Source organism: Pteropus alecto, unplaced genomic scaffold, assembly GCF_000325575.1.
Source record: "Pteropus alecto unplaced genomic scaffold, ASM32557v1 scaffold20, whole genome shotgun sequence".
Lineage (NCBI taxonomy): Eukaryota > Metazoa > Chordata > Mammalia > Chiroptera > Pteropodidae > Pteropus > Pteropus alecto.
The window spans coordinates 9,254,052-9,273,120 of NW_006436298.1; the positions used below are offsets into that span (position 1 = coordinate 9,254,052).

The 19,069-nt window shown below is 42.4% G+C and overlaps 1 long non-coding RNA gene and 1 pseudogene across 1 annotated transcript in view; one reads left to right on the top strand and one right to left on the bottom strand.

Moving 5' to 3' along the window:
- Positions 1-19,069, bottom strand: part of LOC112480633 — a 190,509-nt gene that overhangs the window by 8,131 nt on the left and 163,309 nt on the right. The gene's annotated exons all lie outside the window — the stretch shown is intronic.
- On the top strand, positions 14,992-15,110 carry LOC112480726 (annotated as a pseudogene).

Sequence of the window (19,069 nt, forward strand, 5' to 3'; positions counted from 1 at the left end):
CTTGATTTTTGGAAGATTATAGTACTATTTGCCATGATGGGGAAGACTAAAGGAAAAGAGTACGGGTAGAGGCAATGGTGAGGGGTGGAATCAAAAATTAAATTTCAGATGCCCTGAAACATCCATGTGGAGAGGGGGACTTAGCAGTTAATACTCAAATCTGGAGATGAAGGCAAATCAGACCCAGAAATATGAATTTAGAATCTCTTGACTCTTAGATGCCGTGTTGTCCTCAACTTCAAGATGCAGGCAAACAGCTATTTGACAGAATATTTGAAACCTAGTTCTAGTGACATTGAGCCAATTTTTTATATTATGTTTAGTGTTCTGTGGGAATACAGAAGCTTTCCATTTTCAGAGAGCCATGATGCCAATAATCTCATTGCTCAGGAATTACTCAGAAGTAAACAGAGATGGACTCTGAACATGCAATGTTCTTGGATCCTATCTATCCTTAATTTATGGATGACTCTCCGAAGAGTGATTATTCATTCTCCCAGACCAAAGCAAACTAGAATTAACTCGTTTAATTTTGACCTTGCTTATTTTTGCCTCTCTCACTAGCAAGTCTGCTCCTTGTGGGCAGGCCCTTGACCAGGGTTGTCTCGACTGAACTGTACCTTCTGCCTATGGAAGCAAGCCTGGCACATGGTGGATTCTTAAAATCCTTAAATAAAGGATGAGAGTCGAGGAAGGTTTCTAGAGACAAGTACAGCAAAACAGTAACAAGTAAAGGTCTGACATTCAGGAAAGAGTTAGAAAAATTGTTGGAGCTCAATAAATCTAAGACCCTGAGACATTTACCCCAGAATTTTCCCAGCACAGTTCATAACTCAACATGCCCTTACGTCATTTTTTATCCATGGCACAGTAAAATTATCCACACTCACGGTGACGACTCTGAGTCATCAAGAAGAGGTTGAAATATGTTCAGTCACTGGATTTAAAATGGCAAGGAATGTAAAATACAGCTTTAAAATAATTTTATCCAAAATGGTTAGGCTGAACATTTTGGACCTTAAGTTTTAGGATAACCTAATAACACATGTAAATGGATAACCTTGTTACCTATTAATACTATCTGTACAAATGAGGCAAAACAGCATCATTTTTTATAAATAATTACCTTCTGTAAACTGTAGTCAGTTTAGTTTAGAGATGAGTACATGGTCCTAATTACCTATAACTTCGTCTGAAAATTAACAAAATTCTTTTCTGGAAAAATTACAGACTCTCATTCCTTGCTAACAAGGGCATTTTCCTTCTGAACACAGTTAACCCTGCAAACAAAAGAACTCTGGAAGTATCTGCCAGAGAGTAAACAAACTTAAGACACCACCTAAGTTTAGATAGGGGAAAGAATAGAAACCACACGAGCAATTGGAAAAAAATACTGGAAAGCCTGTCGGTAAGGGGCTGAGGCTCAGGACCCCTCAGGAACATAAGTCATATTCTTGTAGGTGCTCCCAGAATGGGAGCAAACGCACGTGTGCTTTGCATACCATGGGTACTCAATAAACAGAGGAAGGAACAGATAAAGATATATTTATTTCCTTTCATTTGGAAGGGTGAGGATTATAGTTGGAGTCTCAGGCTGCTCTAGTCCTGTGAGCTTTTTCATATTTAAGGGATCAGAGAGAGTATTTTAAAATGCCCGTCTCTGAATAAACTGTGGAAAACTTTGCCTGGCATCATGAAAATGCTGGTGGTGAGTTTTGGATGATGGTCTAATGCCAGGTTAGCACAACTGAAATAAAGGTCCTCTTGAAATACAAAATTTGTTTACTAAGTTCTTTTCTTCAATAGCATTAATCTCGCATGCACACGCACACACACACACACTCCTAAGAGCCGAGACCATGCCAACTACAGAAAATCTAGGCTGAATTTGGGGGCTGAAGGTGAGATTTGGGTTTGAGGAGTGGTTGTTTATTTCTGTCGATACGACCTCATGACAGTATTTTAAGATAATTTGGAAATAAAGATGTTTTCTGTTCAGTGACAACAAAATCTGTGTTTGTGTATCACAGGGCAATTGCACAACATTGAGTTGTATTTCCACAACATTCTTGCCAGGCTGGCATCAGGTACAAGCCCCAGCTAAAAACGTGCATAATATACAGTTCAGAATGACTACTTCCCTAGCCAAAGTGACTCACTTAAATTAAAAATAGAATGTAGAAAAGAACATAGGGGAAAAAGACCTGTCAACTCCCAATAAAAGAAGCCCACTGGAGTGTGAGCTGTAATCATCATAAAAGATAACGATAATCCCCTGTAAATCTTTACAGAGAGCTTCTGTGCTAGCACCATGGTAAAAGCACCAATGGACTAGCTCACCTAATCTTCACAACCCTATGCAGGAGGTGGCATCAGGCCTCCACTGACAGCTGAAGAAACTGGGAGACCAGGTAGCAAGGCTCCTGTAACAGTTCAGTGAGAAAGAGTGGTAGCAGAGTGGGCGGTGAGGCGTAGAGAGATAGGGAGACTTGCCTAAGGTCCCAGGACAGGTGGGTTAAGGCACTGGCTGCTACTACTGGACTCCTGGGCTTGGTACATGGTGGGGCTCCATGGTTCATATATCAAATGGTTCAGTCCCTCCTCAAGGCTCTTCCTAGACTACCAAAGTAAAGTGAAATGTGGAAGACGATTAGAAGGGCAAAGAAGAGCTTTTTAATTCTTTTAACAGCTGGGACAAAATGTCCATTTTTCTACACATCAGCATATAGTTCTTTAAATATTAAAATACCACCAGATACACAGACACATCTTTATAGCTGCTCAGAGAATAAAAATTTGATAAGAGAGAGCCACCACACCCAAGAGGAGAAAAAAAGTCTGAAACTCTAAACTTTTGTGAAATTGGCTAAGGGCCAAATGTCAGCATTTTCACCTCTTTTCCCATATGGCAGAAGGCATTTCACACTGCTTTCCATAATTTCAATAAATCTGGTAAGTGATATGAGTACTCTGAATGCCAAGAGACATATAATATGTGTATAATATGTGTATCAAAATGGATGTCTAGGTTGGTTTGTGACAAGAACCAGATTTCAACAAAGGAGAACAAATCTGGCCTGGCTTTGGTTCAGCGAATGGGTGAGCATGAACCAGGATCACTTTCTGCTTATTTTCCTTTCCCTTACTTTTAAACAAGGTTTCTTCTATAATTGCTTATTCTCTAAAACCCCTTAGCCATCTTGATAATTTCTTCTTATTAACATCTCCTGCATCACTTACAGCCTTACTGGGCATTGTTGATGCCCAATTGATAGTATAGAACATTAGGACTCAGGAATTCATTCATCCACTCAATAAATATTTAACAAGCTCTAACTCTGTGCCAGGAATTGTTTTAGGCACTAGGGATACTGTAGTGAACAAAAGAAAGTCTCTCACATAGAAAGGCTGACAATAAACAGATGAACAAATTCTTACGCAATATATCAAGTGATGAAAAATAATATAAAGAAAACTAAAGCAGAGTAGGATGAATAGGGAGTAATTGGGGTTGGCAAAGGCCTTGATGACAAATTGGTATTCAATCAGAGACTATAAGGAAATAAGGGAGCAAGTCGTAAGGGTAGAACATTCTAGTGAGAGAGCGTGGCAAGTGCAAAGGCCCTGGGGTATAGACTTGTTTATGTTCAAGGACAAGTAATGGAGTGAGTGAGTACAGAGCATACTGAAAGATGGGAGAATAGTAAGAAAGAAGGTCAGAGAGTTAGCTGGGCCTTATGGGCCAAACTAAGGACTTTGGATTTTGTTCTGAGTAAGATGGGAAGCTAGTGGTGGTTTTGAACAGAAGAGTGATATGGTCTGACTAATATTTTCCAAATTTATTCTTGTTCCTGTTACAGAATCAACTGAAGAGGTGGAGTTTGGGCAAGGGTGGAGGCAAAAAGGCTTTTGCAAAAGTCAACCTAATGATGACAGTGACTGGGATATTTTGAAGGCAAAGACCAGAGTCTGCTGATAAGATGTTAAGTGTGAAAGAAGTTAAGATAATTTCACATTTTTTGGAACTTCGGTTACAACTACAAAGTTTGCAAATAAAATGTATTGTCTACAACAAAAAAATTGTTATACCCCAGCTGACAATTCATTTTGTGTCATATTTTGGGCAAACACATTTCGAAAGATCGGCTGGGTGGTTGGAGTCTAGAACATGATGTCACAGGGCTCTACTGGTGCTGATCTCTCATCACAAGTTGTTCTGGAGCTTTCTTAGGAGATATGTCCCTTTTATGTGTCCAAAATCATTAAAAATAAAATGGGTGGCTCCTCTCTGGAGCCATTTTAAAGGGATAGCTCTATAGCAAATTGTCCTGTTGTAATACTATCTCTACAGAAAATTCAGAAAAAAAGGAAATCGCATTTTCAAGTAATATTTTAAAATTGCTGATTTGGGTGTCAACCTGGCCAAGTAAGCTCTATGGAGAAGCTACTTTAGTTTTTGCAGGGAATGGCACTATTTTTGATGTGTTTTAGGCCCAGCTAACTCTCTGACCTTCTTTCTTACTATTCTCCCATCTTTCAGTATGCTCTGTACTCACTCACTCCATTACTTGTCCTTGAACATAAACAAGTCTATACCCCAGGGCCTTTGCACTTGCCACGCTCTCTCACTAGAATGTTCTACCCTTACGACTTGCTCCCTTATTTCCTTATAGTCTCTGATTGAATACCAATTTGTCATCAAGGGGAGGCAGAAGAAAGAAGAGGTGAAGACCTTTGACAGTGCTTTTCTACATCTTAGATGAGTCTGTAGCTTATAAGAAGTAGTCTAGAGCTCCTTAGAGGTGGGTCCTGTATAATAATTATTCAGATTAGACCAAACTTGGTTGTTCCAGCTGAGTGATTGTCCCTCTTGGTGATTTTCCCTCTTGGTGATTGCACACACCCCTCCTTTCTGGGCGATTACCAAATGTTCTGTGAGCAGATGGAGGCCACGGGAATGTAGAGTGAAGTGAGCAGCTCCTGGGACCACCTAGCCTCTCCTCACCATCACTGACCTCTGCTGCTGAGGACCAGAGGACAAAGCTGCAAAAGGTTTATTATCTTGATAGTTTCTAACCATCCTTACCTCCCAAAGGTAACTGTGAATAGAACCTGAGGAGCATCCAGAGGTCTCAGATGCTGTTTTTTTCTTCTCTTCCCAAGTGAAGAGATCAGAATTACACAGGCAGGGTGGTAGAGGCAAGCTCTCCCCAAAGGATCTTATTATTTTGACCTCAATATCTTGATCCATTTTGTGCTTTGTCTCAGAAAGTGAGAAACAAAGACATGGGGTAGAAATGGTTGGAGTTTCAAAATGCCATGGACCAGGATGTGGGAATGGTGATACTCTAGGAAGCAACATGTGCTGCTCGTATTGACTTAGGGTTAGTTCCACTTAATGTGTTCTGCAACTACAATGGATTGAGGAAGAGATGACTGTGCTTGAGTAGTTGGAGAGAGCCAGCAAGGGGGTGCATGGAGATAGTTTCCAATAGTGTGGCTGTGCCTGAGGACCTTGACAAGGCTACAAATATCTCAAGAGCCCCCACTCTCACCCAAACAGGTACTAAAGAGCTTCAAGGAAGTTCCGTAACCCTTTGGCCAGTATCTGAGGGGAAAAGCTCTAAGGACACCTAATCACCAGGTCATATACTAGTAATGTAACCCAAGTGTCTGCATTCTGGATAACTTCCAAGTCTTCTAATCTTCTGAGGTCATACTCTTAAAATACCAATACAGCTTGATCTTTCCCCAGCTAACATTACTATGGGCAATCCAGATTCACCCCATACCCTCTTCCCTCCTTTCTCCAGTATTTCTAGAACAAGGTTGATGTCCCATTCAGTCTTGAGACAGTTCACTCCATGACCTAGTTCTCTACTCTCTCCTGGCTCCCAGGAATCATTTTAGATCCTATGGCAGCTGTCTTGCTTGGTACCACTTCTGCCAAGTCTGGATACTGCTATTCTTTCTTCATCCCTCAAGACACCACTCAGAAAGCATTCTGAACAGCAGACATGTGCTAAATTTCTGTGAGTGAGGAAGGAAATTACAATGCAGAAAAATGTCCAAGGAAAAGAAGAGTTAAACATTTAGAAGAGATCTCCTGTGATCTATCCTATTTTTAAGCTTAACCTCCCTGTCCTAAAGCTTCTTTCTTCTGAGAACCTTCTTCTTCATTCTACTTTGTGGCCTGTCCTGGATCTCCTTGAAAAGCCAAAGTTTTGTTCTTTTAGTAAGGAAAACAATTAAGTTCTCTTGTTCAACTTAGATCGAGGCTCTAGCCCAGGAATACCAGAAGTGTTCATTGCCCATGACCATGAAAGCTCATTAAGTCATAGTAGATGCGGGATAAAGGTCTCATCTTGCTAGACTCACAGTGTGAGCTCCGAACCACTACCCATACTGCTTTCTGACTTTCCCTTCACTCTCCAGGCTCAGCAGGGAAATGGAGAGACACGAAAGGAAAGCAGGGGAGGAAATTCTCTTCCCCCATCTCTCTCCATAAGGCGGAAGTCATCAATGAGAACCAAAATTTCATCCAAAAAACATATCCATGCCTATACACATTCCTGAGTTGTCCGTCTCAGCCTTGATTCACGATGACTCCAGTCATGGTCAAACTGGAAATGCAGACTGGGTCTGGCTCTGCTGTCTCATATATGAGCTACTTAGAGTGTAGACAACTCCAACCGAGCCGTTAAAGTTGTCACATTGGCACATGACTGGGACTGCTAAAAGTGTCCTACTACTTTGCCCCCTGGACTCTCTCTCTGCTCAGTTCCCTTTGCTCTACTCTGAGTTGTAAATGTTTCACATACACTGCCTGAGTAAATGTTTACAGTGAACCTTTACACAGAACCCAGAAAAACTCCCTAATCCATAAAAGTGTCTAGCCAAAACAAGCCCCCTGCGTCTAAGGGATGCCCAGGCCCCTGCCTGTGTGCTGAATGGCTCTTGTCAAAGGCCAGGAGGCCCAGCTACAGCCGACGAGCATCTGTGTTTGTGGTCTTTGTGAGGTTTTCACTGTGAGGACTTTCATCCAGGTTGAGTACAATCATCTTTCATGATTCCCATAAATCAGAAAACTGCACATGTCAAAGAGAGTTAGGTCGCTCTGGGGGCTCCTGTCTGGAGTTTAAGAAACAAACAAACAAAAAAGGCACGTTATATGCAGTGAAAGACGCAGAGGGGAGGAATTTTATAAATTGTGTTTTGAAAAATTCAGCTCAACAGTTCTAATAGGGCTAATATTTAGGCTATAATGTTTGCCTGGATCAATTATGCAATTTATCTTCCTGCGAGTAGATGCATTTCTACCCCAGAGCCAATTTATTTTTATGCAGTTAAATTAGTCACTATTTATAAGCCGAAGAGGTTTCAAAAAGGCTATTTCAGGAGGGTGCCATTACTTTTTCCATTAGTATGTTTGCCTTTCGATCATTCTGGATTGCTTTTGTTTGATTGTGGTTTCTGGGTAAAATAGTGGGCACTATTTGTAAGCTTGGGCAAGATAAATTTAGCTGACTGAATACTTAGATCATTCATCTTAAAATGGAGGAGACAGATTGGGAAACTTTTGGCTGGGCAAGAATATGTAGGTTGGAGGCCTGAATCAGCTGTGCAAATATAACCAAATGTTACCTGGATATAGGTTTTAATTAATGGCAGAAAAGGGAAGAGTACTTAATTTCTCACCATGGCTTGGATCCCTTTCCCGTATTTCTTTCCTCAGATCTACAGGGAGACATGCAAAGGAAATTAACTGATTAAACACCTGATATGACAGAGAGATGCCAAATTTATGTAAAGACCCCCTCCTTGGCCTCCCACCCCAACTTTTCCAAAGTTATTCTTTTCTTACTCCTTTCCATTCAGCTTCATCTTCAGCAAACAAATACTGGTGACCTTAGGGGAGAACATCATAGAATCATAGAATGTTTAGCTAAATGATCTGAACAATCACTTGTTGAGCAACCAGCTCTTACAAAATGGAAAACAAGAGAAGTAGAAAGCTTGACCAAAGCCATAAAAAGAGCATGAGAATTAGGGCTAGAACTCAGCTCTATACACTCTGTGGCCTCCCTTGTGTCTACTCAGACACAGCCAAAGGTGAGGCATTGGTTTGAAAGTGCGGAAGTTAGATGTGGCAGGCTGAACTCACCACCCCAATAGTAAACCTTCTACTCTTTCCATTTACCATTTACCATGGAAAGGAAGAAGCCATACCAAGATAACACACCTACCGATCTTCAGTTAAAGACCAGGTTGCAGAGCTTCTTTGCCAGGCCTAGGCTACTCCAGGAGCAAGAGTTTCTGGAACATTTCTCCCTATTTATCTCTCCTCCTGGTTCCTGACTGGCTAGTATGGTGTTCTCCTAGTACCCAATAACCAGAAATCACTTATGCTTCTACCGAAATGCCTTATTTGTATCTAGATTTTATCCCAACATCTAGCAGAATTCATCCAAATACTTGTAAATTATAAGACTCAGGAAAGAAATGGCAACTTTTTCGACCACAGAAAATATCAAGTGCCCATGTCATCCTCCTCTTCCCAGGTACTTTCTTTAACTGCAATTACTATGCTCTCCAAGTACCAGCTCTGATCTAGGATCCTACCTCTTGTTCTATGCGCAGCATCTCCACTTCTTTCTGCATCCACCAGACAGGGACCGAACAAGTTGCCCGATTTGTCCCCTCAGAGTTATGTAAAAATTTACAGCATGCAAAATAAAGAGCCATGTTGTTTAGATACAGTGTTTTATTTCCTATAATGCATTCCAAAATGCTAATAGCTAATAATAAATCTATGAACACTGACTCAAACCAAGTTTGTCAGAAAGAAAATAGGTTCTAGTCTCAAATCTGCCACTAATTATATGTGTGACCATCAGCAAATGACAACTTCGAATAATAATTTTATTTTCTGTAAAATTGGGATGAGAATAGTAACTTATAGAGTGGCATTTATTGGGCTCTTCCTGGGACCTCTAGATGGACAAGGTGAAATGCCTGCCTTCAGGAAAATCACCAAAAGAAAAGTTGCCATCCTTCCACTAAACTAAGTCAGTATTCAAGAACATTAGAATATTATATCCTGATGGTTTGAAAGCTACTTGTAGGGCTAAGAAAAATCTATCTTGTATTTTAAACAGAGAAAATTGAGAATTATTTGAAAAATCTTGCATTATTTTCCAGTTATAACTAAATAAAGCAGAATAAATGTAACAAACTTTGAAACTCTGTAATATTGGAATTTGGGGCTGAATGTTTTTTGTAGGTTGTACTTAAAATAAAAATATTGATTAGTAGACAAGATTAAACAATCCCTAAACAGCATTGTCGCTCAGTCAGACAAAGAAAGAAGAGCTAATAACGTTCTTGAAGCTCTAAATGTAGAGCCAGAGTTTCTACGTCACAGTGTTTTCCTTGCTTGAGGGAGGTAGACGGGGTCAAATATGTGGTGACAGAAAGAAAAATAACTATGGGAGGTGAACGCACGGTGTAAATATATATATGCCTTACTGTTAAAGTGTACTAGTGTTTTCCTTGCATTTGCTGAGTGCCTAACAGTGTGCCAACTGTTGTAGGAAATAAAGAAAAGGGCTATTACGGCTTTGCCCTGACTGAAAGAATCTTGATAGGAAGTGAAGACATACACAGGAAATGATGCAGTTCAACATGGCGGCCCCAGAAAACCTAGGAAGTAATGAATGATCTTGCTATCAGGAAGGGACTTTGGCAAAGGTTGTAGCCAGAGAAATTAGCAATGGCCTAAAGGAAGAGCTGGGCTCTAGGGTGGTAGGTTATGGATGTTTGTGCCAAGAGAAGGGCCAGTAGCAGAGGGATACTTTGAGGAAGGGAAAGGCTAATATATGGTGGCTGGCCATATGAGGCCTATACAACCTGGTATCTGGCTGCCTCTGATCTCTTCCCCACCACTCTCCTGTTGCTCAACACACTCCAGCCCCATTGACCTTTATACTGTTTCTTGACCACCACAGACTTTGTCTCAGGCTTTTGCACCTGTTGCTATCTTTTCCTGGATTATTCATCCCAGCAGCCACATGGCTCACTGCCTCCTCCCTTCCTTCAGGTCCTCCTTTGAATGTCAGAAAAGCTTTTCCCTGACCATTTCCACCTCCAACTCAGCTCTCTCTATTCCTTTTTCCTGCTGTAGTTTTCCCCATAGCATTTATCATCATTTGACATGCTCTATATTTTATCTATTTCCTTTCATTGCCTATCTCCGCCTCCCAAAATGTGTGCCCTGCAAAAGAAGGGATTTGTGTCTGCTTTGCCCACTGCCAGATATCTTGCTCCTAGAACACTGTAGGGAATATAGTAGTTTTCCCATCAGTATCTGTGCAATAGATGAATGTTGCTCTCTATGGTTTTGAAAATAACCATCAGCCTCCTCCCCAAATGTTTTCAACTCAGCGTACCAATGGATTTTTTTTCCCATGGCAACAAAGTTCTGATTATCATAAAGCCAACTGGAAAATATCATTTGCTTTACCAACATTTGCTCTATTACATCTATTCCATAAGCCAAGAAACAGACTTATTTGCAAAATTTCTGCAGAAAAATCACTAAGACTGTCACCAGCCATCTAGAAGCCTCTTATTCATAAAGATTCCCTAAAAAATGTGTTTTGCCATTGTATAAATGGCCTGCATTCCTAGGCAATTTGGTAAATAATGCACTTTTTTGAACAAGGTAGAAACTACTAGCCTATTGAAGAAAATCCAACAAATTTGCATTATCATGGTCAACTGTCTAGCTTTCACTAAGTTCCTTGCAGACTAGGTCCTACATTTCTACAATGAATGCTTTTTCTCAAGGAAGTGAATTTTTCTCAGAGTTTTCCCAGCAAGCACAGATAGGGCTCTAGGGAGTTCTTATATCAGGACAAGCATCTGCTCTAAAAGGTCAAAGAGTCAGAGGTGCAGGCACAGAGGAGGTGACAGACCAGCTGGGGAGACGTCCGCTGACTGCCCGGCCCATGCGGCCGGGATCACACTGTGTTGGGGTAAAAACCACTAATTAGTCTCTCCACTTGGAAACAAAGATTCCCTGGGTCCTTGGCTTAAGCAACATCCAGCAAATTAAAAAGAAAGAAAGAAAAAAAAAGATGCATTATATTAAAGAGCATAGAGTTTGTTTCATAACACTAGAATCAAAAGTACCATGAAGTCCCCTTTCCCCTCCCTGGGGCCTGTCCCACCCCTTCCTTGACCATCCAAAATCAGCAGAGACTCAGAAGATTAGAAGAGCTTCAATCTCTCCCCATGGGGTGAAGCAGTTCTAGCACAAAGGCCTATTTCCTCCCCAGGAATTAATTCTCTCCTAGCTCTATTATAAATCTCCATTCCAAGAAGTAGTTTCAAAGGCAGTGTAAACCTTTCTAAGGGATTTATGTAAACCAGCTAGTGACCTGAAGTTTCTCGACAAAAACTCCCATCCCCAGGAGGTAGCAGGGCTCCACTGGGCTCACAGAACTTTCCAATCTCATCTGCTCAGCAACAAGAAAAGCAAGGAACCTTAAAGGGGCTTTATTAGCCAGCAAGAGCTGTTGGCCTCTTGTTGCTCTTTCTGGGTCCTGCCAAGAATGACATCATCTCGCTGGATTATTAGCAGGCCCTATCAGCAAACACTATCCCATCAGTCACATCAAAGCTGCCCCACATATGTTCATGCTGGTCAGGAAGCCAGTTTCCATCAGCTTCATGCCCTGCTTAAAAAATTCCTGAGATGGTCTCCTGAACGGAAAAAGTCATTGCTAGTATTATTTTTTAGACGTAGAGGGAAGATTGAGCAGGACACCATGATAACAGAGCATATGATTATAGAGATCTGAATATACCTCTAGTCAAGCTTTTCCTCCTAGAATTAAAACAAAACAAAACAAAAACCAGAATTTATGGTAATCACCAGAATTAACACAACCAACCTATAAGATGAGAGTCACAAAGCTTGTAAAGAGATGGATATTTCTTGTCTTCTCTTGGTTAAGTACACCAGCCTATGGAAGAAATGCCCCAGAGCAAGGGGGTTAGTGTGTGTGATTTTATGGGGTAGAAAATAACAGAAATGGTACACTGCTGGGAGACATTCTCTATCCAGTCCTGACACCCTGTGAATTAATCGAGGCTGATAAGTGTTCGTGCCTAGATGGGCATTTCAGTGAATATTAGCACAGTGAAGGAGGTTAGAAATCCTTCATCCCAACACCTTATTCTGGAATTCAATTTAACTAGAAAAGTGGAGTCTGAGGCCTAGAAAAGTTAAAATCCCTCTAGACAGCTACCTAGCTAACTAGTAGTGGAGCTGAGCCTTGGACCAAAGGCCCAATCTAGCATGAAGAATTTACTACCAAGGTAGATAGTTCAACTGGTAAGGAAAAGAGGAGTATAATTAGTTGTTTTAATAATACGATCACCAGGCTAAAAAGTACGGACCAGTGTTCCTGCCTCTAAGACATAACAGAGCTCCTTCTAAATCTCATGAGAGCATCTCCCATCTCTCCAAGTGCAGAACCATGCGCAATGCTATAGTGTGGGGCTTTCCTGCAGGGGACATGTGTCCAGTTAAAGCTCTTCCAATCAGGACCTTGTCATCACTCTGGTATGCTTTTTCCTCCTTCCTCCCCACTAAGAGAACCTGCCTCCCTTTTCCAGCCAAGCTCATTTTAGAGAACATCAAGGGAGAAAACGTCTTCTATCCCTGCAGTCAGTCCATCTGTCAGTTCGTCTGCCAATCCGTTGCTGAGGGCCTGCTATGTGCTGGGGGCTCTGGGAACCCTGCGTGTTTGAGCAAGGACAAAAAGAAACAGCCTTAAAACTGGCATAAACGACATGAATTTTCTGAACAGTGAACAAAAATGCATCTTACAGCATCACTAACCATACCTATTGAAAAATAAAGTGGTTTTTGTAGGGTCGTGGTTTTCAAAACACTAACGAACTAAATTAATTTGAAACAGAATTAAACCTATATATCTTCTGAAACTTTTGAATTAGATAGAATACTGTGTTAGACTAGAAACTTCAAGATGTAGACATCAAGACGTGATTAAACATGCAAGGATTTATTAGGTGAAACGCCTGGGCAAGAAAATATGAAGAGAGCCGGAGTAAGCAGGAGTACGTGCCATCAGGCTGTCATATGGGTCTGACCCTGAAGACAGAAGAGGGGACAGGGCAGAGCAGGGCAGGGAGGGTGGGTGGAAGCATCCTACACTGCTCTGCAGTGTAAGAAAGGTTGAGCAAGGCTCTCGGGGAGCCCACAAGCCAAACATCAGCTGTCGCAGGAGTCCCACCACTCCTGGAAACAGAGTGTATTAACATCACCATCTATATTCAAGCCTTGGCCAGAAGCTGCCTGTGGGAAGTGTGGCCTCAATGCGAATATGGGGATGGATTTGAGTTCAGCAGCTGGGGCCTGTGGTCAGTTAAGCTCCCCATGGTGACCATGAGGCACATTCTTCTGGTTGCCACAGACATCAAATATCAAGGCCGTGTAGAAGAGTAGTGGACAGAATCTGCCCTGGAATCAGACTACCTGTTTTTGAGTTCTAGCTCTGATCCTACTAGCAATGTGACCTTGGGCAAGTTACTTAACCTTGCCATGATTCAATTTCCTTAGTTCTAAAATTTGGGTAATAGTGGTACAGACTTCATAATATTGTAGGGATTAAGTAATTAATCAGTGTAAAGTACTTGGAGCTATGCTAAATTCAGAGCATAAATGCTCCATAAATGTTAGCTTTTATTATTAAACACCATTTTTGTTGTGGTCTGCTATGGGTTGAATTGTGCTCCCCTCTAAAAAAGATATATTGTAGCCTTAACCTCCAGTACCTCTAAATATGACCCTATTGGAGACAGAGTCTTTATAGAGGTAATTATAATGAGATTTATTTATTTATTTATTTTAAAGATAGGTTCTAATCCAATATGGCTGGTATCCTTCTAAAAAGAGGAAATTTGGACACAGAAACAGACACCTACAGAGGAAAGACAATGTGAAGATATTCAAGCCAAGGAAGAGGCCTGGAGCAGTTCCTTCCCTCACGACTCTCAGGAGGAAGCAACCTGGCCTGTACCTAGGTTTTGGACTTCTGGCCTCCAGAACTGAGACAGTACATGTTTAAGCCGCCCAAGCTGTGGCACTTTGTTAGGATAGCCCTAGCAAACTAACACGTGATCCACTCTTAAATTCTGAAACTGGTCCTTTCTGAAAAAGTTCTGAGTGAGAGCACTTGCCAGAAGTGGGTGCACTGGCCCATGGCCCGAAGGGACTGCATGCGGCAGCTCTTCTAGCATTTTAGCTGGGGGCTGTTTCCAGTGTCAGACCCAGTCAGGCGGCACCTCCTTCTTCATCACTGCATATGGCCCCAAGTGCGGGTCCCCACCGCCCAGGGACAACGCCACGCCTCGCTGTTATTTTAGACCACGTACAGTGACGGGCTTAGAAACTGGCATTTGCCCATAATTGCTATGACCTGGCACCAGCGCTGCTAGAGAAGGAAATGCTGAGCTTTCTCGGGAGTGGATGCTCCACAGAATGAGCAGATTAAAAAATTCAAGATGAGGTTTGCTGTGATTTCATGTGGGTTCACCTGAAAACATGTGGTCAGACAAAATGGGTTCATTAAGGTGATTTGGGGGGACTTTTAAAACTCAATCGGAATCTAATTTCTCCATCTGAAATACAACAAGATTTTATTTTATGTGAACAAATGTCTCAGCAAAGAGTTTTGGGGTTAGAAGGGGGACAAAATGAAAAGTAAGTAACATTTCTCTGATGTTATCTGTGGTTGTCTGAGAGTCGGAGCCCATTTCAGTTCGACCACTTCAGTTCTTTCCATCATCTAAATGGGATCAATTTCTCACTGTGCCTCTCATATTATTTAAAACAAGAATTCACTGCCACCTGGTTAGCTAGATCGGAGACACTCCCGGAGACCTCACAACTGAGGTCAGACCAAGAACCATGCCACCCTGAACAAGCCCGATCCCATCTGATCTTGGAAGCTAAGCAGGGATGGTCCTGGTTAGTACTTGGATGGGAGACCACCTAGGAAGACCAGGTGCTGTAGGCATAAAAAATAAAAAAATAAGAAATTGTAAACTGACAAGGTCCTTGCAATCTGTGAGGTCAACCAAGGGTTGCCTCACCCCCCAAAAAAATAAAATTGAAATTAAAATAAATAAATAAGTAAAAAACCACCTCTAGGGACAATACCCGCTCCTTCCTTTAGCTGGGCATGTCCTAGAAGAGCCTATTAGGTCCAAGAAGCATGTGAGCAAAGGGGTAAGTGTGCCTGGGGTGGAAGTAGCCTGATGTCATCTTACAAACAGCAGATCGTGCCCTGTCTCTGAATTGATAAGTACCTGCCACTCTAGATGGGTAACGGTAAGAAGCTAGTCCAAGAGAAGTGACTATTTTTTTGGAAACTTAATTTTCAAAGAGTTTGCATGAAGAACTGAATGCATGAGGTTGATGGATAAGCCTTGGATATTTCCAGGATTAAAAAAAAAAAAAAGTGCCTACAGGAACAGTATCTCTCAGTTAAGTAGATCTGGCCAAGGTGGGGGGGTGGTGAAGCTTGTGAGAGCATAACTCTTTCTCCTCTCCCACCTTTCTGTCTCTCCTGGCTGGGATTCACATTGGTAAATTTATTGCTTATTTTCTTATCCGAAGCCAGAGAGTAGATGAATAAAATCAATCCCTGTGTCCTAACAAATTTAGGGCAGAGGGTGTGGACTAGGAGAGAGTAAATGATTGGTTCTCAACGCTGGCTGCACATTAGAATCACCTGGAGGGCATTTAAAAATATCTTTCCCAGTCGTAGCTCCACATATTAGGATTTAAAAGCGCTGGCCTGGGGCTCAGGCAATGGTAGCTTTTAAAAACTCCCCAGGCAACTCTAAAATGCAGACCCGTTTGAAAACCAGTGAAATAGATCTTCACCTCAGGCAGCTAAGTAGCAACCCAGAGAGATTGTTTCTCTGTCATTGACTGTAGCCCTAGCCCAGTTGCCCTCACCAATGGAGAAGCTTCGAGAAATGAAGGAACCCAGCCCAGCTGAGGGAGACTCTGAGGATGTAAGGATGCCAGGCGAGTGTCCCTTAGTCAAATTGTATGGTATCACTGGAATCAGGAAGTCTGCAGAGATTGCATTAAAGGGCAGGAACTGGAGCAAAAGGGGGAATAGGGAACTTGTTGTGCAAGCAAAGAGAGGTCCAAGAGTTTTTGCCAAAAAGGAGGAAGATAGAAGTGGGTGTTAGAGAGCTTGAGTCTGAAGCTGTTAAGAGGCAAGAAGATGTATAGTCCTCTCTGAGAGTCTGAGAGGAGAGACACCGCCCACAGCTGGTGGCACTATGGACCTTCTCTCCTGTCCCAGCATCACAGCGCACACAGAATTGTGCCGTGGGGAAGCAGGTGTCACAAATCACAAGGGTACAGTAATGGTAATCTTCTTTCCCATCTTGAGAATAAAGAGAACATTATTTTACCTTTCACGTTTAGGTTTTGCATATGGTTCTATTATGACATCAGTGGCAAGTTGGTTTTTTTTGTGTGTTTTTTGGTGTGGTTTTTTTTGTTTTTTTGGTGCCTTTTTGGGGGGGGGGGTTGTTTTGTTTTTCTCTTCTGGAAATTGAAGAATGTGGCATGTGTCATTTCCCATGTCCCTTCTGGAGACTGCCCCAGCCAGCTGGGGCTTATGCTCCCCATGTTTTTGTGTCGAAAGAGTGGGCTCTGCTTGAAGAGTGGTCACTCTAGCTAAGAGAGAACAAGGACAGAAATAATCAGCCTGGGGCAGGCGTGGTCATTTGGTGTAGTAGAGTCTGAGTCTTGCTTCAGAGACACCCTTCCTTCTTCTGATGTGGGATCTAAGTGTACACACAAGCAATTAATGTCTTGGGTGTGAAAGGAGCCATCAGCTGCCGTCTGTGGATTGCAACCTCTACCCCGAATTGCCTTTAAGCCCCATCATTGGAAAATAAAACCAGATTGGCTGTTAAATACTCAAAAAGGATTCCCGAGGAAGTGCCTAATCCCACTGCCGTTGTCAGACAGGCCATTAATCCCTTAAACCTCTATAGCCTTGTGAATGACTAGAGTAGGTGTCCTTCCATTGCTGGCGTGTGGTGTGGAAATGCTGGCACTGAGAGAGTGGCAGTAGTCTACCTGGGGTAGACTGGGAGAAGAAACTGCATTTTTCTCACCTGCTTACTTTTTGCTCCTGGGGATAGCTCCTTCTACCTCATCTGGATTGAAAACTTCTTGAAGCGAGAAATGCTTTTACTGGCTGCCAGGTCAAGGCAATCTATCTCAGGCAGTCACCACAAAGAATTGAGTGAGTGCCTCCTGGCTGCCCTCCCTGTCACAGGGAGAGAAGCTGCCAGTCATCCCAGGCCCCTCCTCAGAGCCCGCCCATTCTGCAAGGTGTCAATGGCATCTGTTCTATCTGCAATGGGGCTGAAGGCTAGAATGGCTAGCGAGGCAAAACCGGGGCCTGCCTGCTGCTTCTGCATCAGAAGCTTCTCCAACCAGATCATGGATTCAAGAAGAAAGCATTCTCTATAGCTGATTGGAAGAGACACTTGGGAATAATTAAAAACTATATTAGAGTGGGAGTGCAGGGTCAATACTTCCGGAACTAATTTTGAAGGAGACAGAATTGGCTTTGTTAAATTGTTGGGCTTCTTTCGGCTGCTCTTAATTACCGGTCAGAGTGGCCACGACTTCAGAGGGGTAAGAAAAACCACGTAAATGACAGCTCTGGAGAGGGTGTGGGCCAAGAGGATGCCACCAGGGGCAGAAAGACACTCTACTCTCTACTCCTACTTCCTTGCAGTCAGAGAGGTTCATGCCACATTCAGTCCCGCCACGTGGCTCTGATAGGCTTTGGAGTTTAGCCCAGAAAGATTTCCCTTCCCTTTGTCTAATTCACATCTTCTCCCCCTACAGATCTCAGCTCAAGTCTTAAGTTTTCAAAACACTTGCCCTGACCTCTCTAACTAGGTTCAATTCCCTTATTTATGCTCTTATTACACTAAGCACCTCTCCTTCGGAGCACAAACCACAAGTATAGTTTTCTTCTTCTGTTTATCTCCCTCAGTAAACTGGAAACCCCAGGAAGCCAGGATTGTGTCTGTTCTGCTAATGATTTTATTCCTATCACTTTATACAGTGTCTAGCACATAGCAGGTACTCAGTATTTAACCAACCTAATGCTTACAATAGATTTGTGTGCATGCCTACACTTTATGAATTCTTTGCACTTTAAAAATAACTGTAGGTTTGACAACTATGGTGCACATTGATGCTACTCCCTCTCACCCACACTTCTGCACACCCACCTACACACACACACAGGCTTGCAAGCACTGATCTCTCTCCTGTGGGTGAGTGTGGGTCATAAATAAAGCCATAGCCAATACCTTGGGACATCATGCCAGGAAATCAGCCCTCACCCACCTGGCCTCCTACTGCTATTCTAAGCCCCAGAGTCAGCTAATAACCTTTTTGGGCCACAAACAGAGTAAAAACGGAATGACCTCTGGGGAAGTAGAAAGGGATATGAAACCACAGGACTGTGGTTTGGGAATGCAAAGTATTAGAATAAATCCTTTAGGATCTAATATCATCCTTGGAAACACTATTCCAAAACCATATAGGCCTCTGACAAGTGTTGGCTCGACCCCCCCACTTATTAAAGCTGTCTGCTGGCCATTTGAGGAGGAACAAGCCCATTCTGTACATTCTGTGTCACTGAGTTAAAGGCATAGGCAAACAAATGCACTTGGAGATGGGCCACAGACTATTTCCAGACAGTGGAAGCTCATGGAATCGGCTCCATCCAGACCCTCCTGGGAGGGCCGGGGCTGCAGAAGTGCCATTAGTAGCTCAATGCATCATGTCTAATGACGGGGACAGTGGTGAGCTGAATGGAGCTTATTGGGACTCAGGCAGCTGGGTATTTAAGAGTACGGACTCCAGTCATATAGACTAGAGTATGGACAGGTCCACAATTTACATAATAGACTAACT